Genomic DNA, 26,815 nt, shown 5'->3' on the forward strand with positions numbered 1-26,815 from the left:
TGTTTTCACGAATTCATCCTATATAAAATTGTTTTGGAATAGGGTTTTCGATCATAGTTCACAAATCCTAATTTTCTAGTTATTAGCAGCAGTTTCGGTGCGATATTCTTGCATTTTCAATTCGCTGGTTCTTCTCTTGTTTTGGTATCCATGGTTTCTTAGATCTGAACGTCTCATGCCACTGCAGCAGCAGCAACAACAGCCGGTACTTGACAGAATTGTTGGCTGAGCGCGAGAAATTAGGCCCCTTTATGCAGGTCCTGCCCATCTGTAGCCGACTTTTGAATCAGGGTAAGTTGGCTTCATATTCCTTGTTTTTCTAGGGGAGAAGATAGTTGTTGAGTATGATACAGATTATCAGTTGTTCTAGAAGGCCAAATTAGGTGGATTCATGCCTCCTGCAGTTGGAACAGGGGTGATAATCACTTTGCCAGCCAAAGCTGAATACTTCCGCTGGTTTGGAAGCACATATAACTGTGGTTGCAAGAGACCATGAATTTTTTTTAAGGGTTGGATATCAAATTTTGTTAGAGATTCTCTCCATTTGCCTATTACCCCACAAGCAAAAGAGAATCAACTAAAGATGCACAAACATGTAGAAGTATCATTATGCTGATTTGGATTTCATCTTTTGGAAAGAAGATTTGGCTTCAAAATTAACCTGAATGGTATATCGACTTTTCAGGAAATGGTCCATTCTGATTGTGGTCGAGGCCTTGTACCATGGTGTAAGTATTGAGGAAGTGATGACTGATAATGACCTCTTTACATCTGATAGAAAAGCTAAATAGAGATCATAGTATTGAACACGTGAGCGCGTTTCAACATATGAGAACTTTATAAGGTATGCTCAACTGTAGTGAATGTTGCTTTATTTTGCTACCAAGTTTATCCACGATGATTGTTTTTATATACAACACTGGAGCTGCTCGTAGTATGCATAATATTTGACTAGACCATGTTGGGCATTGCAAACATTTTCTTTTCTCTTAATTTTACCCATGGTTGAATCTCTGCTTCCACGTATTCTGCTATGTTTTTCAGAGCATGCAATGGATTTTTCATATTTAACATTATCTTGCCATTTACCCGGTCATTTGGACTTTGATAAACCACTGACAATACGTTTTTAACAAGCAAAGTGGCCTACATTGTTGAACCATTCGGGGAATGATCCAAGATATTTAGCAGCAATGGATTTCTCATCTCAGAAAATTTAAATTTCCCTACGGTTGATGTTAATGGCATCTCTGAAACCACTGTCATAAGGCTTCTCTCAATTTGTATTGGTGTTTTTGAACAATACCCTGCCAATCCCAAGGTTTTGCTCTCCAATTGCTAGAAGATTTCAATGCAATTCTTTCTTATACAAGTTAGAATTAGTGGCTTGCTTGGTTACGAATTTCTTTCATCAAAAGGTTCAATGATGCACACACTTTAAGCCATGACTTCATTGCCCTTGAATGTGCGGAGAAGGTTTGCTCATGTTTGGCAGATGCCTCCCAGGATCATCTAGCCAGGTCCTCTCAGGCATGGGTACTTTTCAAGGCCCAAACAATATCATTAGACAACGTATTGGATCATTCTCAGTGATTAATTCCATGGTAGATTCTTCTTTTTACCCTTTTCCTCTTCATCTTGTCTTATGTACCTCTAGTTAATCTCTTGCACTCTATCCTCTTTCCACTTTTTTGATATCATATTTAGTTCATGTTCTCTTGTTTGATCCTCTTATATTTTGTTTTATGCTTTTGGGGTAGCATAGGGTCCTACAAGTTGGTCAGGCTTAAATTTTTCTGTTGGCAGGTATTGCAAGATGACACTATATCTATAAAATATATTTCTTCTGTACTGACTATATTGCCTAGAATATTTTGGTCATTGAAGTTGCAGGTTGGCATGCTCTAATAGCCCACTTGGAGCATAACCCCTTGAAAAAATTGACATTAAGAAGAATTACATGAGAAAATTGCTCACTTAGATGTCAGTAAAAACAGGTAGGTCTTTAGACTTTTGATCATAGTTGAGAACATTCCTGAGATAACTTTCTTTGACACTCCAAACTATGAAATTTCTGAGAATGCTGCAAAATGAAAAACCTCTTGAGGAAATATCTTTAGCAAGAAGCCAAGCAGAGTTTGAATATTTTTCTTAACCAGACCATATAAGATTATGTTGTTATCACTAAGAAACTTGGTCAGATTTACCCTTGACTGGTATATCATAAAGGAGATCCTTCAATGACAAAGTTTTGCTTTGATCATAAAAAGCAAAATGCAGGTTTTGATAATTCTGGATCTGTGTTATTTGCTAAGGTTCAATGTTCACCATTTTGCCCAAAACGGGAACTAGACATGCTTAAACCTTCCGCACTCTTCAAAATATTTCCGCTTACACTGTTTGATTTATAAAACAGAGAATGCCAAGCCAACTGAGCAATGGAATCCATCAACTCCTATATATCTTCAGACTTGATTGTTTCTCTTGAAGTCTCATCTTCCTAAGGCTGATGATTGGTCAGAAAGAAGCCCTGACTTTTAGTAGGTGAGCTTTTCTCTAAACAAACCAATAGTGGCTTTCCTTGACCCTGTCAAGACTTCCAAATAAAGCTTTCCATCTTATTAGATTTTAACCATTTATTTTTCACATGCTAAGGGATGGAGGCTCTACCCTTTCCATACTTAGATTTCTGGTTGTTCAAATTTCTTCCTTAGGTAGCAATACCCTTTCATTTGGCTTAGCATCAACTTTAGAGTTCTGGGCATGGTAGACACACTGTAAGCTAGCTTGGGAGGAGGGGACCAGGTGCTGAATCCTGTCAACCGCCTTCTGTAGGAAATTAGGAATAATTCAAATAGAGGAGGATCTTCATATTGTCGAATTGAGGTCCTCCAAGTCCATGTGCCAATTCAGCTTCGCTGGGGGATTTCCAACAGACTGGTTGACATCATGGTAAATTTTAAGGGTGAATTATAGCCCATAGGAGAAATTTGAAATAGCATATAATGGCTTGGGATTCAAAAGAGGTGCAATACTCATCTGTTTCTGGCATGTCTAAGTTTAGGTTTGGGGTGTGGTTCAGTTGCTCTACTATGTATGGGTTTGGGGCAGTCCTTGCCTGTTTGGTTGGTTCTGTGACTGATTTTTTCCCTTGAAGTATATTCTTGAATGATTGTCTCCCATTTGCAGGTTTCTGCTTTGTTCCTGTGTCTTTTGCAGAGCTGCTTCCCCCTCCCCCACTTGCATTTTTGGGTTTATTGGGTGTCGTCGCTCCTCCCTTGAGCCTCAAATCGAGGATTATTGTGGAATCTGATAGGATATGATAATCTTGCAGGAGATGATTATCCTGTGGCTGTAATATACTACCTCTGTATAACAAATTTTGTTTGTTCATAGGGTATCCAATTTTTTGTGTGATGCATTGTTTCAGAATCATCACACTGTCTGCTTTATTTACCCAGAATATAAGTGATGTCCCAACAGGGGGCTTTATGAAAATTTGAAAGCAGGGGGTACTTACTAGCCTCTTAGTTCCAGTACCATCCTTGAAACCACAGGGCAAGACTGTTTCGGGTATGCCTTTCCCGGAGCTTTGATTGAACCGGAGGTAGGGAGCCTGTGACTTGACCACCGCTGAGCCGAGACAGATTTCCTGCCCAGAGAAACCCACCCAGAAACGACCCTGCATATGCCTTTAACAAAAACTGTTGCTGGAACAAGAGCAACCCAGGCCCGCACTCCCCTGTGGGAAGCAGAGGCAACAACCCCAAGATGCCCATTCTACAGAAAAACATCGTGGACCAAGAACAAGAACCCTAACTCCGCACCATTAATGATCCAGGAATCTGTCCGGGGAGAAAAAACAAGTGTTTCCGTAGCAGGACCAAAACCCCCGTCACTGAGGAGCTCCCTGGTCTTCCATCGAGGTAAAGATAGAGCAAAATTTGCCTGAAATGGCACAATACTGCCCCATCCGTTACTCGGTCCACTCCGAAAGGAATTTTCACCTTAGCCACCGTCCCTGCATGTCGCGGCAAGGAACCCAAGCCTTGCGGCAGCGACATTCGAGTAGAAGCCAAGCCAGGGAGCAAAAACCTATTTCGTTCTCCGCCCTGAGACATTTTTCGTTCCGATCGCATAAGTGATGTTGTTTCAATGTTATACAAATGAATTATTATATTTTATGTCTTAAAATTTAATAGTTTCCCATTATCATTGTTAAATATTTTTTGTGAAATCCCATTTTGCCTCAAAATTCAATTTCTGATATATGTTCTTTCAATGTTGACTCAACAATTCTTTTGCAAAGTACAATTCTATTTTCTATGAACAAGTGAATTTATATGAAGCATATCTCAACGCTTGGAAACTGTTGATGCAGGTTTGCATATCGATTTGAAATTTTACTTGTGGAATACTTAGTGAGATGTCAAAAGATAATCATGGGAAGAAACCATCAAGGCAAACAGATGTATTATCATACTTTCAAAAGGCTCCATCCAAAAATACACATTGTCTTCATGATTCAAGCTCATTTGAACAATCTGTTACTAAGAGAGAGATTAATTCTTGTGGAAATGCATTTGATATCCATACGATGGATGGAATAATAGGTTCCTCAAGTTGTCAAGGTGAGATAAATGCAGTTTCAACAGAAATTGGTGATGAAAATGTTAAAGATTTTTCCTTGGAAAGTGACACAATCCATTCGCGGAAAAGGAAAAGAGGCTAGTGGCCATAGGGAGATGATTCCAAGAAAATTGGGTCTCAAGTTTTCCATTTATTGAAGAAATACCTCTTGCAAATGAGAACGAGGTTTTCCGACAAGTTAGATGTATTGCGTGTAGTTGGAAAACTCAAAAGGTAGTGAAATTTCAAATGAAGCTAGATACGGTACAAAAGCATGCAGGAAAGGTGTATGAAAAGAAAATTGTAAATGGTAAAGAGAAATCTATTGTTAGATGGAAATTTTCTGAGGAATGTCGACATGTTGAATATGTAGAAGAATATAAAAAATATTTATTAAGAGGGAGGAAACTTGAGGCAGGCAGAGGAACCATCATATCTCTATTTAAAAAGACGATGGAAAGAAGTTTGTTATCCAAGATGATACAATTGAGCACTGTATTTCACATCTTATCTAAAGGTCGTCCTATGACAGATTATCCAGATCACATGAAATTACTATCTTTTCTTCAAGAGCCAAACTTTCCATCTTCTCATTGGTGTGTAACTAGTGGTTGGGGATGGGCAGGATATCTAACTCAAGTAGAAAAGGATGATTTGAAAGAGAAGATTGCAAATGCTAAGTTTTTGGCATTGTCTTTGGATGAGGTTACGGCTATAGATAATATTTCATAGATTTGCATGAGCATTTATATGGTTAATGACCATATTAGACATTCCTATCTACTTGGGATTATGAGAGAGACTTCTATAGCTGAAAATATTTATGAACTTGTTGTTAATGGATTGAAGGGAAGTGGTATGGATCAATTAATGATTGCAAAAAAATTGGTATGTGTTGGAGCAGATGGAGCAGCGGTAATGCAAGGACAAAGGAATGGCCTTTTTGTTAGGCTACAACTATCAACTTCACCATATATGCTTAATATTCATTGTATGGCTCATAGGATGAATCTTGCATTTAAAATAGTAAGCAAGCTTCCATCAGTTTCAAAAGTTGAAGATCTTGTACGTGAGATTCATGCATAATTTTCTTGTAGTCCCAAACGATATTTAGAGTTTCAACAATTTGCAGATGGTACTACGAATATAAAAAAACTACTGAAAAATGTTGATACAAGATGGATCTCATTAAATGGACTAGCTCAAAGACTATTTAGTGAGTTCAAATCTTTGGTAGGGTTGATGTATGAAAATCGCTATAATGTAGACAAAGCTCAAGATCTTCTTTCTCGAATAACTAATATAGAGACATTATTGACATTGGCTGGAATTCTTCCTATGCTACATGAAATGAATATTCTCGTGAAAATGTCTTAGAATCGCACAGTGTATATTGCGGAATGCACAAATGCGATAAAGTCAACATGTCTTGCATTGGATAATTTGTATATGATGCCAGACTCTTTCACTGGTCTAGAGTTCAAAAGTTGGACTGAGATCATTAATATAGAAAATACTGAAATTTTTTTGACGTTTGATGAAAAAGGGATACTATGTATCGCAGTGCGTGGGTATATGGTTCCCTTTCATTATATTAGCAAGATAGGATGAATCACCAAAGATTGCCCCGTGTTAAGAGACCAATTTGATAATATTGTGATTTCAGTGAGACAAAATTTGATATAAATTGCAAGATCACTATCATTAGAGATAAGAGAACAATTTTCTCGAGATGAATTGTTGGAGGCCATGTGTGTGGTATACCCTCAATACTGGAACAATTGTCAACGTCCAAGAACTTTAAAAGCTGATTTTCAAAAAAGATTAAAATGTTTAGTAGACCATTTTTGCAAGAAAGTCTCGATACATGGAGAACAAATTGAAGGTATTTTAGATTCATCAAAATTGTATCAACAAGGTGGACCCGTTGCTGAAACAATGTGCAAGCAATATCCTTTTTTGGAGAATCCTAATGAAAATGGGGCTATAACAAGATTATGGATTACTTTAAGTGCTAGCCAATACCTGCAAGAAAACATATCAGAATATTTCAAATTAGTAGATTTGTGTCAAACCATGATTTTGGGATCAATGGAGGATGAGAGAATGTTTAGTGCATTATCATTCTTGAAGTCAAAGTTGAGAAACAAGTTTGATAAACATGTGGATACATGTTTAAGATTATATGTAACAAAGTATGACATTGACAATTTTCCATACGAAAGAGCGCTAACTCTTTGGCGATCAGATTGTGATAGAAGGGTAAAAAACAATATAACAAATCTCTCTAATAAACTTGATATAGAACATAATGTTTTGGAGGCTCATAATGACAGTTCATTTAGAGAAAGATCATGTTCACAATTTAGAAAATGAAGACCAAGATGAGAACTGGGAAATTGAAATACCCTAGGACTCTTATTTTGGTATACATGTTCCATTGATCTTGCAAAATTACTATATGTCAACTTCAGGTAAAAATAGGTTCTATATTTGTATTTTTCATTGTAACATTGCAGCGACATTACTTTGATGTGTGTTATTTTAAGATTGATGTTTCATATTTAATCATTACATTGTTTGTTTCTTATCTGTGACAGGAAATAAAGCGGGATTTTGTTAGAAAATTATATATTACGGAACAATGGAACACATAAAATATTGCAGAAATATAAACATAGAAAACGCACAAAACAAGAGACACAGATATACGTGGTTCGCCCAGTTTGGGCTACGTCCACCCCGAACAGCCAGTCCTTCCTTTCTATTATCCAGCAAAATGAAGAGACACAACCTACAGCAAATCCGCTGTAATATCCTCTGTTTTCTCTCACAGTGTCACATCTCTGTTTCTTGCTCACAGAATACACATCTATATCTCAGCCTCCAATACAATGCCCTCATACAAAGAGAGGGGTTGCCTTCTAGGGCAAAAAACCCTAAACTAAACATAAGTTCTACCGTCAGATCATCTGCCTAATGAACGGCCCAGATTGACTAGAAATTACTATACTTTTACAAGGCAATTTTACATCTGTTTTTAGCTTCGAGGGCGTTGCCCCCGAGCCCCCGCCGGGGGACCGCTGGCCCCCGGACCCCCCCAACAGGGGGGGACAAGTCCTCCCCACACCCCCTCGCGTGGAGGGGTGTACAAACTTCCTGGGGTATACATCTGGCTAAAACAAAGACCTCTGAACAATCATGCTCCACACACAACAATCTCCCACTTGGAGAATGATTGTAGAAACTCCACCGCTGATTCATTTGCTGGATAATGACTCCTCTTTGGACCTGGCTGTTTCTCATCTTCATCGTCATGCTTGAAGACCAATTGAAACTGAGCATTTTCTCAGTTTCTCCCTGGTTACAACTTTTGTTAGCATATCTGCAGGATTCTGGCTATTGTGTATCTTTTCCAGCTTCAACTCTCCATCTTCCAACACTGATCATATGAAAATGGTACTTGAGTTGTATGTGTTTAGTCCTGGAATGAAATGCTGAGTTCTTTGCAAGATGAATGGCACTTTGGCTATCACTGTATAACGTGCCCATATCATGCTACTTACCCAATTCACCCATAAACCTTTGTAAACAAATCATTTCTTTACTAGCCTCTGTAGCAGTGACGTACTCTGCTTCTGTTGTTGAAAGTGCAACAACACTTTGGATTTTTGAAATCCAACTGACAGCTGTTCCACCAATGGTAAATACATATCCTGTAGTGCTCCTCCTGTTATCCCTGTCACCTGCCATATTTGCATCAACATATCCCTGTAGAGAAATGTTTGCACCACCAAAGCATAATGCTTGATTTGTGGTACCTTTGAAATATCTGAGAATCCATTTCACTGCCATCCAATGTTCCTTTCCTGGATTGTTCATGTACCTGCTTACAACTCCCACTGCATGTGCAATATCAGGTCTTGTGCATACCATTGCATACATTAAGCTTCCAACTACTGATGCATATGGAACTTTAGACATATAATCCATGTCTTCTTGGGTCTTTGGGCACATTTCCTTACTAAGTTTGAAATGGCTAGCAAAAGGTGTACTAACTGGTTTTGCATTGTGCATATTAAATATTTTCAACACCTTTTGTATGTACTCATTGTGAGACAATGTTAATTTGCAATTTTTCCTGTCTCTAGTGATTCTCATACCAAGGATTTGTTTTGCAACTCCCAAATCCTTCATTGCAAATGAATTTGCCAATTTTCTTTTGAGTACATTTATTTCCTGCATGTTAGATCCTGCAACAAGCATGTCATCCACATACAATAACAATATAATATAGCTGCCATCTTTTTGCTTTTTCAGATAAACACAATGATCAGAGTGACATCTAGTATAACTTTGTTCAGACATAAACTTGTCAAATTTTAGATACCACTGCCTTGGAGCCTCTTTCAAGCCATACAAACTCTTCTTCAACCTGCACACTAGTTTCTCCTTCCCTTTCACCTCATATCCTTATGGCTGCTGCATATATATCTCTTCCTCCAAATCCCCATGGAGAAAGACTATCTTTACATCTAACTGCTCAAGATGCAAATCTTCAGCTGCTACAAGACTTAAAATAGTTCTTATTGAAGTCATTTTAACAACAGGAGAAAATATTTTATCAAAATCAATACCTTTCTTCTGTGCAAACCCCTTCACCACAAGTCTAGCTTTGTACCTCTGTTTTCCTCCATCTTCTTCCTTCAGCCTGTAAACCCATTTATTCTTCAATGTAGTTTTTCCTGCAGGCAACCTGACTAAATCCCAAGTCTGGTTATGCATTAAGGAGTCCATCTCTTCTTCCATGGCTACCTCCCACTTCTTCCTGCTTTCAACCTGCATTGCTTCTTCATAACATTCAGGTTCACCAGAATCAGTCAACAATAAATAATATAATGAAGGAGAGTATCGTTCAGTGGGTCTACTTATCCTGGTAGATCTTCTAACACCACTTTCAGGTGTTTGGGGTGCTTGTTGCTGTTGTGGTGGTTGCTGTTGTTGATTATTATTATTTTCAGGCACCTTTACCTTTTCAGTGATTTCATCAAGAACTGCGTATTCCTTGTTTTCTTTTCCTGCAACTGATTCTTATACAAGACCTTTTCATTGAATATTAATTTATGCTCCTAATGATTTTGTGATTTTCGTAATCATATAAGCGATAACCAAAATCATTAACACCATATCCAATAAAGGTACATTTCTTTGACTTTGCCTCAAGTTTTGCTCTATTTTCTTTATCAATATGGACAAAGGCCTCACAACCAAAAGGCTTTAAAAAAGAGTAGTTTACCTTTTTACCTATCCATGCTTCCTCCGGAACACCACCATCCAAGGAACTTGAAGGCCCTCTGTTTATTAGATAAACAACAGTATCTACAGCGTCTTCCCAAAACTGTAAAGGCAATCCTGCATGCAATCTCATGCACCTTGCACGCTCCATGATTATTCTGTTCATCCTTTCTGACACACCATTTTCTTGTGGTGTTCTTGGAACTGTCTTCTCTCTGCGAATTCCATGTTCTGAATAATACCTATCAAACTCTTTGCTGTAATATTCACCTCCATTGTCTGATCTAAGACACTTCAATTTCTTTCCTATCTCAATCTCAACCAAAGCTTTCCATTTCTTGAAAGTATCAAATACATCATATTTATTCTTAATACAATAAATCCAAGTTTTTCTAGTTGCATCATCAATAAAAGTAACATAATAACGAGAGCCACTGAGAGATGATACCTGAGCAGGTCCCCATACATCTGTATGCACAAACTCTAATTTTTCATTCTTCTTTTCTTTCCCAACTCTGAGAAATCTGACTCTCTTATGTTTTCCATAAATGCAATTCTCACAGAAGTCCAAATCAACATTCTTCAAACCTGGCAACAAATTCCTTGAGTGAAGAATCTTCATCCACTTTTCACTCATGTGTCCGAGCTTATGATGCCATAATGCTGCATCTGCTCCTTTGGAAGTTAAAGCATTAACAGAGTTAAAAATACCATTGCATAAATACAATGTACCAACCTTTTCACCTTTTGCTATTACCATGGCTCCTTTGGTGACCTTCCAAGCTTTATCTGTGAAAGTTTTCACACAACCTTCACCGCCTAACTACCCTATTGAAATCAGATTTTTCTTTAGATTTGGAACATGCCTTACCTCCTTTAATAGCCATTGGTTTCCATTCTACTATTTTACAAGAACCTTACCCATTCCAACGATTTTACAGGGTTTATCATCACTGTTAAATTTGGACAACTAGGTCCAAACTCCATGTTCTGATGCTCAGATTAAGAGGCTAATATTTTTGTTGGATTCCTCTTTCTGAGAGGTGTAAAATCCATATAAAAATAGTCTTAATCCGATGAGCAGAACTTATATTTTGAATTTATTATTCTTAATAAATTATATGTGCAAAGTCAGCCAGTTTTGTAATGTAGGCTCACATGCCCAACAGATGTGTCACACACCCTCATTGATGGATATATATACAGGAAAAGTTGGAGAGAATTTGATCACAACACAACTCACATCTTTCTCTCTCATTCTAAAAAGTACGAGCTACCTGGAGGACGAATTTCAGCCACACGTGGGAAGGACGAAGAGGATTTTTCTGCTGCTAGGGTTTCGCAGAAGTTTGACCAGCGTTGACTTTGGTCAACGCTTGGTCCAAACAAGCTGAAAACTTGTGGGAGGTTCGATTTTTGAAGGCCGTACTACCTGGCACAAAAATCGAGGTCAAAGGGTTGACCATTTTGCTACTGCGTTGACTTTTAGCTTGCTGCCCCTGCGTTGACTTTTCAGGACAGCGTTGACTTTTGTAGAACTGACTTGGGTTGACTCATCTACTGGTTGGAGGGTTGTTGTGACACATGCTGGGCTGGCTGACCAAAGGAGACTTTGCTGGTTGAAGCATCCTGTTGACCGCCGAAACGAACACATACATTTTTCTTGTTTCTGATTTGTCTTCTGTAAGATCTGCTTATATGTTCTATCTGCATTTTGCTTATCTACTTGTATGATTGCTGTGAGAAAAGTGAAATTTCTCTTAGCATAGAACATCTACAAAACTTTACATGGTATCAGAGCTGAGGTGAAGACAAACTCTATCTATAGCAGTCATCATCGAAGTCAATGGATGCCTTTGTGTCGCTGTACATAAAGGATTATATACGCTATCAATGATATACACGTTGTAACGGAAAGATATACAGCGCAGCTGTAGAGGATATGTTTAGGCAGTAAAGGAAGCCGCAGTCACAAGGACATGAGGCTGCAGTCATGAAGAGTCAAGTCGTATTGATGAAGAGGTATCCGCAGGCTTAAGAGCACCGGCCAAAGTGCGAAGAGGAGTATTTCTGTGTCTTTTGTTTATGATCTGATTGGCCGAGTAAGGAAGGAGGCTAGCCGAGCTTGTAAAGAGGAGTTCTGGGCATAAAGACAAGGGTTATTCTCTATGCACAGGCTGCTGAGTGATTTTGAGTTTTACAATGGGAAAAATCTCTGTTTTGAGAGGGCCGAGAGGCCCAGCAAGGAGCAGGAAGAAGGCCGCAGTACCCTTGACCATCAACGCAGGAATTAAAGAGGTCTGAAGGCTGTATAGTAGGGCTGTCGTAGCAGCCACAGAAAGCCCTAACCAGGGCCGAAATTTCAGGATCCTGTGCATTGGTCGAAATGTATTTGTGGACAGAAATATGACGTCTATCACAGGTATGTGCTTGTCTTTTATAATGATGAATTTGCCAGATATTATGGTCCAGATTAGACAGTTTGCAATTCTGGTATAATGGGCTGTAAGAAGATGCTTGGTAAAGCTCCAAGTATAGTCCCTTGAGAGGGACAACAAGGGCTGTTAGAAGGCAGATGCTCTGGAGTCTTAAAATGGATATATGGAAGAGCTTAAGGGTAGTGTCACTTACTCTTATGACAGTTATGCATAGCAGTGATATTGTTCTCTTGACAAGTGATGAATGAAGATGATATATGGAAGAGATATTTGTTCCTATAACAATAATGTTTGGGCAGCGACTTTAGTGATATTTGGACAATGTTTCTTGATGTAAGGAAGTGATTCTTGTATGACAGTGATTTATATGGCTGTGATGTGACAATGATATATAGGACAGCATGATGATGATGCACAGGCAGCATTATAAGATCAAGAACATGAAGGGCAGCAGCATAAGATCATGGACATATAGGACAACATGATGATGATGCATATGCAGCATTATAAGATCATGAACATGAAGGGTAGCAGCATGATAAGATCATGGACATGGGCAGCATGATGATAATCACAACTATTGCAGCATGGCGTCATATGCAGTGATGCAGCAAGTGGACCTAGATGTAGTACTATGATAGGTGAAGCCGTCACTTTGGAGAATCAGTTGAAGCAGAATGTCTTCAACTGATCTCATCGTTATAGAAGATGATCTATGCTCAGATCTAGACAAGTCAAAGTGTTGACTTATGTTGTAAATGACTGGACACTATGCTAGAGAATGCCCCTTCCAGAAGAATTCTCCCGATAGTGACGACAACAACAACAACCGAAGGAATGGGAATCGAAGAAATGACAAATCCAAAGGAAAGAGGAAGGCTCACTTTGAAGGAAACAATCCACCTTCTAAAAGGACCAGAAATACCAGGTATGAGGAGTCTAATATTGTTAATAAAAGAAATGAGTATATTCTAATATCTGCTCTCTCAGCTGCATCTCCGCCCGACACTATGGATGTCTGGCTAATCGATAGTGATGCCTCTGCTGCTGTTAAACACAAGTTTCTGTGGGGAGAAGCTGCAAATACTGCTGTGTACATTCAAAACCGATGCCCTCATTCCGCTTTGGACTCCAAAACTCCCGAAGAGGTTTTCTCTGGTAAGAAACCTGATGTCTCACATTTTAGAATTTTTGGATGTCCTGTCTATTTTCATGTGCCGAAAGAAAAGAGAAGTAAGCTGGATGCTACTGGGAAGAAAGGAATGTTTGTGGGCTACAGTGAGACTTCTAAGGCATATAGAGTTTATGTACCTGGTCAAAGGGAAGTAGAGATAAGCCATGATGTCACTTTTGACGAAGATGCTTCCTTGAAGAAAGTAGTAGATCTTCCTAGATCTGAAGAAAACCATGAAGAAAGACCTGGAAATCTGGAAGAACCCCAGGATGAGACTATGCCTGATGTTGAAGGGCCAATGGACCCTATTGATCCTTCCCCTTCTCTAGGAAAGAGGCCATCATGGCTCCAGGACACCCTCGAAGATGCTGAGAGTCATGCTGCCCCAAGGGGAACATTCCGAGAAAGCAAGAAGCCGTGTAGATACCAAGGGTATCTAGCTGCCATGAGTACTATTATACAATCTGAACCTAGATCTTTTGAGGAAGCCATCAAGCATCAAGTCTGGAAGGATGCTATGCATGAAGAATATGAGGCTATTATGAAGAATGATGTCTGGGATGTGGTCCCGAGACCGAAGGACAAATCTGTTGTCACCGCTAAATGGCTCTACAAGATTAAACATGGATCTGATGGGAGTGCTGAAAAGTTTAAGGCAAGATTTGTTGCCCGTGGCTTCTCTCAAAAGGAAGGAATTGACTATGATGATATATTTGCACCTGTGGCTCGATATACCACCATCCGATCCATCATAGCCCTTGCTGCTACGCAAGGATGGAGTCTTCATCAGATGGATGTCAAGACCGTTTTTCTGCATGGTGCAGTAAAGGAAGAGGTGTATGTAGAACAACCTCTGGGATTTAAAGTTCAAGATCGAGACACTTATGTCTGCAGGTTGAAGAAAGCCCTCTATGGGTTAAAGCAAGCACCCAGAGCTTGGTATGAGAGGATGGATAGTTACTTGATGAAGCTGGGCTTCACTCGAAGCAATGCTGATCCAAACCTTTACTTTAAGGTTGAGGAAGGAAAGCCTCTCATTCTAGTGCTATATGTGGACGACCTCTTCCTGACAGGTGATGACCCTCTCATTCATCAATGTAAGAGGGAGCTTGCTGCTGAGTTCGAGATGAAAGACCTAGGACTGATGCACTATTTCCTAGGCCTGGAGGTCTGGCAGAGACCTGGAGAGATTTTCCTTTCTCAAGGAAAGTATATTGTGAAGCTTCTGGAAAGATTTGGGATGGTGGACTGTAAGTCCGTGTCGACACCAATGGAACTCAACTTTAAGAAGTTGAGTGGCAGCGCTGCAGGGCCTATCTTGGCCAATCCTACTGAGTATCGTCAACTCATAGGAGCTTTGATGTTCTTAGTGAACACCCGTCCGGACATATGTTTTGCAGTGAATACTTTGAGTCAACAGATGGTTGAGCCTCATCATTTTCACTGGGTTGGTGCCAAGAATCTTTTGAGATATCTTCGGGGCACGATAAACCATGGGCTGAGATACACTGCCGGGAGTGTGATACTCCGGGGATATACTGATGCCGATTGGGCTGGCAGTGTGGTGGATCGTAAGAGCACATCTGGATGCTGTTTCAATCTTGGTTCTTCTTCGATCTCATGGATGAGCAGGAAGCAGAAGTCGGTGGCTTTGAGCACCGTGGAGGCCGAATACATTGCTGCTAGTATGGCCTGTTGTGAAGCAGTTTGGTTGAGGAAGCTCTTTAGTGAGCTGTTCCAACATGTGCTAGATACCACTGTAATACTCTGTGATAATCAGAGTGGGATTCGTATGACTGAGAATCCTGTGTTCCACGACCGATCCAAGCATATTGATATCAGGTACCACTTTATCCGGGATATGGTACAGCGAGGCGCCGTAAGGCTCGATCATATAGGAACTGATGAGCAGGTCGCGGATATTCTCACTAAGCCCCTGGGGAAGGTCAAGTTCCTAACCTTCCGTGAGAGTCTTGGTGTCGTGGAAAGACCCTATGATGTGGGTCCTGTTGGACGATGAGCTCTGGGAGCTCTGGGGGGCTTTGGGGATAGCTTCTCGGAGCTATAAGCACTCATAATGCTTCTGCCCCACCCTTGTGATTATTGAGCTGGTTCGCCACTCATTTAATCTGTGCCCCGTATGCATCCTACCCATTGAGTTCAGGGGTCATGGGAAGTACCTCTCATTTGGCCAATGAGGTGTGGAAAAGATAGAGACTATTAGCAAAGACTGATGGACGCATCAGAGATTGCCGTACTCTCTATCTAGGATGGCATGGTCCAACCACTTGATCTGGGATCAAGATTTGTGAGGTCTGGGACCTCTGGACTGATTATGTCAGTCAGGGAATGATGTCTTTGTGACTGACCCACTTCTGTTCTGAAATAAAGAAGCCAACAAAGCAAGTTTCGGCAGGATGACTCACGATGTTAATTGCACTAATAGATGGAGTTCTCCCTAGTTGAGAGGGAGTGTTAAATTTGGACAACTAGGTCCAAACTCCATGTTCTGATGCTCAGATTAAGAGGCTAATATTTTTGTTGGATTCCTCTTTCTGAGAGGTGTAAAATCCATATAAAAATAGTCTTAATCCGATGAGCAGAACTTATATTTTGAATTTATTATTCTTAATAAATTATATGTGCAAGGTCAGCCAGTTTTGTAATGTAGGCTCACATGCCCAACAGATGTGTCACACACCCTCATTGATGGATATATATACAGGAAAAGTTGGAGAGAATTTGATCACAACACAACTCACATCTTTCTCTCTCATTCTAAAAAGTACGAGCTACCTGGAGGACGAATTTCAGCCACACGTGGGAAGGACGAAGAGGATTTTTCCGCTGCTAGGGTTTCTGCTGCTAGGGTTTCGCAGAAGTTTGACCAGCGTTGACTTTGGTCAACGCTTGGTCCAAACAAGCTGAAAACTTGTGGGAGGTTCGATTTTTGAAGGCAGTACTACCTGGCACAAAAATCGAGGTCAAAGGGTTGACCGTTTTGCTACTGCGTTGACTTTTAGCTTGCTGCCCCTGCGTTGACTTTTCAGGACAGCGTTGACTTTTGTAGAACTGACTTGGGTTGACTCATCTATTGGTTGGAGGGTTGTTGTGACACATGCTGGGCTGGCTGACCAAAGGAGACTTTGCTGGTTGAAGCATCCTGTTGACCGCGGAAACGAACACATACATTTTTCTTGTTTCTGATTTGTCTTCTGTAAGATCTGCTTATATGTTCTATCTGCATTTTGCTTATCTACTTGTATGATTGCTGTGAGAAAAGTGAAATTGCTCTTAGCATAGAACATCTACAAAACTTTACAATCACCCAGACGAACTTGTCCGAAATCTCCTTGATCATAGTCATGAAAGTATTTCTTATCAGGTGTGGCATGGAATGAAGCCCCTGAATCTACCACCCAGGAATCAGTAATATTTTCGAAAGAAAGAATCAAAGCATCTTGTAACACCTCACCTGTCACATTTGCTTCATGATTGTTTTCTTGTTGTGCATCTCCTTCTTTTCCCTTTTGAGATCTACGATATTTCTTTAGGTGTCCTTTCTTTCCACATTTCCAGCACACTATCCCCGATCTGGACTTGGATCTGCCTTTCCTTAATTTACTGTGATATCCTAAGCTCTTTCCTCTTTCCATTTTTCTTCCTCTAGACTATGCACTCAAAGCATTTCCCGATGTCTCACCGGAGCTTTTCCGTCGCATTTCCTCGCTAAGGATAGCACCGACAACATCATCAAACTTTAAAGTAATAGATCTAGAAATAGAGTTACTAATGGCCATTACCAAACCATTCCAACTTTTTGGTAATGAGCACAAGAATAACAGAGCTCTAACGTCATCATCAAAGTTTACCCCTATAGAGCTTAACTGACTTGTAACTATATTAAAATCATTTAAATGGTTTGCAACAGATCCACCTTCCGACATATTCATATTAAATAACTGTTTCATAAGAAATACCTTGTTTGAGGCCGAGGGTTTTTCATATAGTTTCGACAACGTCTGCATCAAACCCTCTGTTGTGGTTTCCTTCGAAATGTTGAAGGCGACTGACGCAGCAAGGCACAACCGTATTGTTCCGAGTGCCTTTCTATCGAGAAGGTTCCATTCTTCATCTTTCATACCCGTCGGCATCTTTGCTTTTCCGCCCAATGGTAGGTATAGATCTTTCTGATACAGATAATATTCCATCTGCATCTTCCACAGCGAGAAGTTTTAGCCGTTAAATTTCTCGACCCTAAACTTACCATCTTCCGCATTGCTCCCACTCGAACCGGGAACCCTTCTTTCCTGCGAGTTTATCAGCCAAATAGACCTTCGGCTCCGATACTAGTTGTTAGAAAATTATATATTACGAAGAAATGGAACACATAAAATATTGCAGAAATATAAACACAGAAAACATACAAAACAAGAGAGACACAGATATACGTGGTTCACCTAGTTTGGGCTACGTCCACCTCGAACAGCCAGTCCTTCCTTTCTATTATCCAGCAAAATGAAGAGACACAACCTACAACAAATCCACTGTAATATCCTCTGTTTTCTCTCGCAGTCTCACATCTCTCACAGAATACACATCTATATCTCAGCCTGCAATACAATGCCCTCATACAAAGAGAGGGGTTGCCTTCTAGGGCAAAAAACCCTAAACTAAACATAAGTTCTACTGTCAGATCATCTGCATAATGAACGGCCCAGATTGACTAGAAATTACTATACTTTTACAAGGCAATTTTACATTTGTTTTTAGCTTCGGGGGCGCTGCCCCCAAGCCCCCGTAGGGGGACCGCTGGCCCCCAGACCCCCCAGCCGAGGGGGATCGGCCCCCCCGAACCCCCACGGGGGGGACAAGTCCCCCCCGGACCCCTCCGCGTGGAGGGGTGTACAAACTTCCTGGGGTATACATCCAGCTGAAACAAAGACCTCTGAACAATCATGCTCCACACACAACAGATTTGGTGAGGTTGGGACCTATTTCTTTTCACATAGATAGTATCTGACTATTATTAAATGATAAATAACAAATTTAACAGCACTTTCAAGTCATTTGTTAGCCATTTCTTGTCAGCCATTTATTAGCCATGTTTTCAAGTCTTTCAGGAACTAAGTTGTTCGGGTCCCAAAATGTCCTTAGGACCATTAAGGGATGAGATAACATGAGTCAGTCCAACTCATGCCCCGAAATTAATTTTTACCTATTATGTAAGTGTTTTGTTACCACTTATCACCAGCAAAATTCTACCATAACATAAACCAACCTGAAGACAACACTTCACATCTTCCTTTTACATAAATTCTCTATGGATCTCCCTACTATACTTTCCCGAGACCAACGTCCTTTCTTGGTAGGTCTCTCCATCATACCACTAATCGCACAATAGACACACAGTAGTAACTACCGCATTCTATAAACCTCTCTAGTCTCAGTTATTGGTGTCCCTGTCACACTTGACCAATACAATCTTGCAGGTTTATTTTTTTATCATATCTTTATTTTTTGTTATTTTGTGTATTTAAGTTTAGCACCATCTAAGAGTAATGAGTTAGTGTCCTTTGGATTTGATCTTTGATTGGAAATGAAGTCGGATTTGATGAAGCTGGGACCTATTTCTTTTCACATAGACAATGTCCTAGTATTAAATGATAAATAACTAATTTAAGAAGTCTAACGCTAAGCAACAATGGGCTTATTCAAGTACATGAAATTGCGTTGATGTCTAGCTCTGATATCCTAGAAATTTTAGCGGTTTGTTTGCTTCTTGTTTAGAGGATTTTGTCAAGTTTGAAATTTTTGGTTTGTTCTGGTTAGATTTTTTTATTTTGTGTAGTATCCATCAGATTTCCTTTCACTTTGTGGCATGATTTCAACATCTTCACCTTTTAGAATATAGTAAAATATTATTCTTATTTTATGTTTTTTTGGAAAAGAATTATTGATAATTGGAAAGGGAAATAAGCCCTAGGTAGCTAAGCGAAGAGAAAAATGGTCTATGTACTAGGTTCCTGCGCATTCATCGTAGGAGACCTATTGGCATGAGACCGACATTCCTTTTATGCAATTACACTTTGTCAAGGCGGAGCTGAGTTCGCTGACTTGGGAAGAACACTGACAGCTGATCATAATGCTAAGGAGATTATAATGTTGGTTTCAAAAGCAGGATTGTGAAAATTGTTTGCACTAGTTCTTCTTTTGGTCATATTTACTACCAAATTTGTGTCTAGCTAATTTTTTACATTTGTAATGACCTTGTGTAGATTTGGTTTGAAGAGCTTGATGTTAGAGTGAGAAGACTCTCTACAAACCACAAGGACTACATTGTCTTGGAGGGCACTCGATGTTCTTGGTGTTGCTGAGTCTCTTCGCTCGAAGCGTAAATGGATACAATGGTATGGCCATAACATCACTTAATTTGATCCTCTTTACTAATCTCCTAATATCATTTCAATACATCAAATTGTTTTGTTTTCATGGAATTTAGAGATACATCAGTGATGTTATTTTGTCTTGGAAATACTAAATTATTTTGTTTTGATATCACCCAGTTTGAGTTGTTCTTTGCAACTACCACTTGATCCTTTAACAAGCATTTGAAATTCAAAGCGTAATAAAGCTCTTTTAGTTTTTTTCCAGAAGAAGATTGCTACAAGCCAATGAATATTATTGTGATTAAACTAGATGTTGCACTTGGTACCATAGGCCTTGTAAAAGGGTTGTACTCCATTTTAGTCTATGGCAGTAGACTGATTTCTAACTACTCCATGTACCCACATATGATAAAATAATTTTCATTTTTGGCTCGCTAAATATACAAAGAGAAAATTGCTTAACAATATTGCTTAATTTGACAATAATTTTACTTTTATCTGATACAAGAGTGGAGGTAGTCTTAGTTTTTACATATTTCTCAGTAGTTGTTCTCCTTTGGCAACAACATCATCCTTCAACAAATACATTCCAGCTTGTACAGAGGAAAGTTGATGTTTAGTAGAGGGCCCATAAGAGATCCTCTAAGGGAGGTGCAGTAGTTTAGTAGGATAACTGGATGAGGAACATGTATGAATGTATTGTCTTCAATTAGGAAGGCACAATTACCCATCCAGGGGAGGGCATGCATGAATCTCTATTTTGTGAATGGTGCAGTTTTCTAAGTGTGTTGGGTGCATGAGTTCATGTGTCTAGTCTACCCTACTGGGTCTTGTATTTGAAGCAGTGTTATCCACGCGTGATGGTGATATCCACTAGGTTCATTAGGGTTAGGGTTAGGGTTAGGGATATCGGATGAAGGCAGATTCAATGGTTCAAGTCCTATAAAAGCTAGATTGACGAATTACAAAGAAATTATTGGACACACATCTCACTCAAAAACGACGACCCAAAATCCCTATGGAACCTTGCGATATGTTGTTATGGATAATGCTTACCTATGAATTTGCACCTCTACAACTTCAGCCGAGTTCTGTAGGGGGGAATTATAATTTCCCCTAGTGCCAATTCCCCCTACTACTTGACCTCGTGGAATATCTGCTTAGATAGTGGAGTGCGAGGCTTGAGGTGGGGTGAGGTGCTTTTTATGCACACATGTGAACCCTTAAAAATGGCATTCCTAGGCTAGGGTGGAACACTGTATCTAGAATAGGTTTCTTGCTAGTTTTACACACTTACCTCATGTTGTTCTCAGCCCGAGCTGCCATTCTAATTCAAACAAGAATCTCCCACATATATTTCATTGCATGTATATCCTAATATTGGAAGGTTAACACTCCTCACAACCACCCAGTCTAGCCCCAATTTACAATTTTTTTTTGGAATATATATCCTGGCACTTCCTCTCATTCTGAGGATGGTATCTAGGGTAAACCCAAATTATTTGGGGCATGGGGCAATCAACAATACATTCATTAAGAGGTCAGCATGTCACTTGTGAGAATTGGTCCTAGGTGTGGAGGGATAACATCCCCCCTCAATTGCTTGGGCTAGACCCAATTGAATAGAATGCTTTTTGCAAAATATATCCTGAGAAAACCCAAGGAACTTTGCCTCATTATGAGGATGGCACCCAGGCGTAAGCAAATTCCTTAGGGCCAAAGGCCATATCAGCATGTCATTGGTGGGAATAGAACCATTGTAGGGAGGATAACAATCATTCCACCTAACCAGTGGAGCTAGACCCAATTGACATTAGATGTGTTTGCAATTAGACAAAGGTGTAGGAATTTTGGAAATGAGTTTTTTGGTGTTTTTGGACGCATCGCTGCTTGTAGTGCTCAAGAGCACAAGTATTTTAAAGATCTAGGTTTTGTACCTTGACCTGTATATTAGCTGTGGGGATAAAAATATTATTCACTTGTTGTAGCGTACCCAGCATCATCTCACCAATGAGTTTCTCTTTGGATACTGGTAAAATAGATGGAAACCTGTATAAGTAACATGATCAAGTATACCGTGTTTTAGAAAAAAATTATTTTGCCACATTTGCTAAGGATTTGCACCATTGGTGTAGCTGGATTGTGGTGGTTCTAGTTCTTCAAGACTATTGAACAAAACTTTATTAGGAAATTAAGTTGTTTACGATTGTCAAATATGACTGATCATTTGAAACTCTTTGCCATCTGCTGTTACTGACATGGTATTTTATAATATTGTGCAATATGGTTTTCTATGCTTTATAGTGTGAGTATTTACTTGTTATGTTGATGTGTAGAGATTATGATATTCAAGTGGTTTTTATGCTAGTTTTGATGATAACATCTCAATGGTGATGGAACCCTTGCTTTGAATCATGCAAGGTTCTAATGGTGAACTGTGAAAGAGAATGCTTATTTTGGATTCTAACCACGAAAATTTTCTCAAAAGTCCAGCGCATAGAAAAAGGTGAAATGTTGTATATAACTGATGTTTGTTTCTGAGCAAGAAGTCTTGTTAAATTTGAAATATGATATATACTAGTGACTTTGTTTTTGAAGCACGTTTTTTGATTATGAGGCATAGTTTTTTTCTAGTTATATTTCAAAATTTAAACCTTCTTGTTCTTGATGGTTTTACAAAGGATTTTAGTGACATTGTATCCTTGTGGAATTAATGCTAGGGGTGCCTTGTTGAGAATAAGGGTATATTCTATGATATTTATGTCTTTTCTTCAATGGATTTCATGCACCATATGTTTGCATTGATGATGAAGTAACTCTGTGATTATCTTGATCTACATGGATAGCTCATTGTTGGTGTTGTTTGCTCATGGGTAGCACTGCATTTTTGAACTCTTTGGATTAATGATGGAGATGATCCTTGCTCGTTGCTTCATGTGATCCTGTGCTTCTTCAGAAGAGGTTGGCTAAGTAGTTGATCATTGTTTTGCCACCATAGATGTAGCATTCTCTTGTTTGTGTAAGAAATTATGCCTGAATTTAGGTTCTTACATTGTTTCATTGGTGATTGACATGTCTTCTTGCTAAAGTTGTTTTGGTTATGATCAAGTTTTGTGAAGTTTTAACAGCGTTGACCCTCTTAGTTGCTTTGTGGTTAGGTGCATGTTCCAGGTCTTGAGCCAACAGGAATTGATCTTCTCTCGGTGAGGACAAACATTATCTTTTTTCTTTGGAATATGATCAAAGGATGTCTGGTAACAATTTTTCTTAATGCTGACAACTTTGTTGTTTGTTTCTTTGTTTTTATGCCACCATGTTCCCTCCCAGAAAATGCTGTGCCTGGAGCCCAGTAGACGCATCACTGCTCGTAGTGCTCAGGAGCACGAGTATTTCAAAGATCTAGGTTTTGTACCCTGACCTGTATATTGGTTGTGGGGATAAAAAGATTATTGGCCTGTTGTAGCATAGCCTGCATCATCTCACTAGTGAGTTTCTCTTTGGAGACTGGTAAAATAGATGGAAACCTGTATAAGTAACATGATCAAGTATACCATGTTTAAAAAAAAATTATTTTGCCACTTTTGCTAAGGATTTGCACCATTGGTGTAGCTGGATTGTGGTGGTTCTAGTTATTCAAGACTATTGAACAAAAATTTATTTGGAAATTAAGTTGTTTACGATTGTCAAATATGACTGATCATTTGAAATTCTTTGCCATCTGCTGTTAGTAAACATCAATGTAACAAAGAATATATCCAAGCAAAAATAAGAGAGCACTTACTTTTTAAATCATTCCATCTGCCCACATCACTTCAATATCCCCATTTTTGAGACCTATAATATTCCCAATCGAGGATAAATCTGATTCTTCGGTATCCATACCTACTTTAGCCTTACACCTTCTTGAAGACCCTTGCTGGAAAATTTGCTCTGTAATTTTGGTCTCATTTACACATTTTGGCTTCAGTTCAATTTCTTTATCATCACCAGACTGATCCTCAAAGGCCATACCAGCCTTAGCTTTTTGTCTTTTTCTCAAAGATCTCTGTTCTGAAGATAGCTCTGTTCTAATACAATACTCAAGTTTTGGCTCCATTTCACAATCTTTCTCAATGTTTGAATCATTTTCTATTTTCATACAATTCTCAAGTGATGAGATGTTTTGACACACCTTATCATCCACTGATGATTCAACAACACCAGACACTTCTAGTAGCTCTGCAACAGATGCCAGTCGAATAACAATGTCCCCAATACAATAATTGTAATATGGGTTCTCAATTAGCTCAATTGTAATCGCAATGCTAAGTTTTTATCTAAATTCAGTGACTGCAAAAAAATAGAATGGGTGTGGATGGTTTCTAAGGTTGAAAAGGAGATTTCAATATGGTGTAATAGATGGTTATTATCATGGGGGGTAAGATAGTGCTGGTGAAATCCCTACTTGAAGCCATTCTTGTGTACTAAGTGTTTTTTCCCTTTATTCCCAAATGGGTCCTGGAACAGGTAAGAAGACTTAGTTTCAGATTCCTATGGGCTGGGGACAAATAGAAAAAAGAATATTCCTTGGGTCTCATGGGAAAAAACTGTTGTTCCTAAAGAGATGTGAGCATGGGACATTTAAAAGCTCCATTGCTTGGAAAGAGAACTGGTTGCTAAATATGTCTAAAGAATTATAGAAGGGAAGGGCTTATTGAGAAAGGTGGTGAGCTGGAAGTACATACAACCTCTTTCTACTGAGGATTGTATAATATCTCAAAATAAATCCTATAATAAATCGTCAGTGATTTGGAAGGTGGCGGTGTTGGCCTTTCCACTGATTGGAAGACAGTTGGTTTGAACTTTGGAAGGTTGGGGGTGGCAACAACACAAGGCAAGGGGATGATCCTTGGCTGCTTATAACCCATAATCCTTCTTTGTATTCTCCGTTTGACATAAAATGTGTGCTCCCATAGCCCAAACATGATAAGGCATTGATCTTTCCTTTCATCCACCACCTCAAAACATAGAATCCATTCTTTTTTTTTCGTTTCCATGCAATAACAGTACTTATTTTTCCACACAGGAAATGCTTGATGTGCCATTGTTATACATTTTTGGAGCTTTCATTCCGGCAACAATGATTGCAGTGCTTTATTATTTTGATCATAGCATTGCATTCCAACTTGCCCAACAAAAGGAATTCAACTTTAGAAAACCTTCTTCATACCATTATGACTTACTTCTCTTAGGATTTTTGGTATGCAAATTACCTCAGAATATATATATTATTTAGAACTATGTTGTAATTTTTGTCAGAGTTCATGTTTAGGTTCAACTGTCACTAGCTACCCTATCCTGGAAGAGCTCTTGCTCTCCTGAAGACATCTTGATCTAACTCTTCATTCTTTGTTTTCACCTCCATAAAAAATCTCTAGTGGATTCATAAATTTTCCTTTTATTGTGGCAGACTATTTTATGTGGTCTTGTTGGCATACCTCCTTCAAATAGTGTTATTCCTCAATCTCCCATGCACATGAAAAGCTTAGCTACCCTCAAACATCAGGTACCAATATATTGGAATTATCAATTGCAACTTCTCAGGGAAAAGATACAATTCAAACATTTTATAGATGAGTAACTTACAAGTACTTCTATTACAGTTGGTGCATAGAAAGTTAGTGACAACAGTCCGGAAAGCTATGTAGAAAAATTCAACCTTAGGGCAATTATAGGGAAACATGCAAGAAGCCTATGAGCAAATGCAGAACCCACTGGTTTATCAACCTCCACCTGCCTTGGTAATGGTCTTATTTTTGAGTTTGGGTGTTTCATTTTATATAATTTTCCTCTCCCTTTATTTATGTCTTGTCATGTCCCAACCATTTGTGTAGGCACTTAAGGAATTGAAAGAGACCACAATTCGGTTGGCCGCAAGTACTGGGAATATGGATGCCCCAGTTGATGAATCAATTTTTAATGTTGACAAGGATGCGGATGACCTGCTTCCTATTGAGGTGAAAGAACAACGATTGGGTAATTTGTTGCAATCTTTGATGGTGGTTGGCTGCCTTGTAGCAATGCCCATCATTTTAAAGATCCCAACTTCTGTGCTTTGGGGTTACTTTGCCTTCATGGCCATAGAGAGTTTGCTAGGAAATCAATTTTGGGAAAGGATATTGTTTCTTTTCACTGCTCCAAGCCGTAGATAAAAGTATGAACTTTATTCAAACTATAATGTGATTGAATTTAATGCTTGTAATATAGTTTTCAAAGCTGATCAATGTTGAACCAATGGTTATAGAGTACTTCAGGAGTATCATGCTACATTTCTTGAAATGGTGCCTTTCAAGACAATTGCCACTTTCACCATTTTCCAGACATGTTATTTGCTGGCATGTTTTGGTATCACATGGGTGCCTATATATGGTGTTCTCTTCCCACCACTGGTCATGTTGTTAGTCCCAGCGAGGCAGTGTATCCTTCCCAAGTTTTTCAAAGGAGCACATCTTCAATAATTGGATGCAGTAGAGTATGAAGAAGCCCCTGGAATGCCATGCAATATAATAGTGAGTGCAAGACACATATCAAACAAATTTTAAAAATATTACTCAATTCTATTTCATAACCCCTGTAGCATGAACAATAATAAATTGGACTGTAACATGTATTGCTTGCAGGAAGCTGGAATTTAGGGGTTTGGACTAGGAAGCATGGGGACAGGTGCAAATGATGGCGAAGTTTTGGATGAGATGATTACATGAAGTCGCGGTGAGGTCAAACACACATATAGTCCACGGATAACTAGCTCAAGTGATTGCACACCAATTCATGGATCTAAGTCTGCATTAATTCCCCAAATTGTAGAAGCTAAACAAATATATAGCCCCCGTATAAGTGAGATCAGATAA

The 26,815-nt window shown here is 39.2% G+C and overlaps 1 pseudogene; it reads left to right on the plus strand.

Moving 5' to 3' along the window:
• The first annotated feature begins 175 nt into the window (after positions 1–175).
• On the plus strand, positions 176–26,815 carry LOC149266928 (boron transporter 1-like; annotated as a pseudogene).

Source organism: Pinus tabuliformis, chromosome 6 (assembly GCF_031772625.1).
Source record: "Pinus tabuliformis cultivar Carrire ecotype Pingquan chromosome 6, CPIR1, whole genome shotgun sequence".
Lineage (NCBI taxonomy): Eukaryota > Viridiplantae > Streptophyta > Pinopsida > Pinales > Pinaceae > Pinus > Pinus tabuliformis.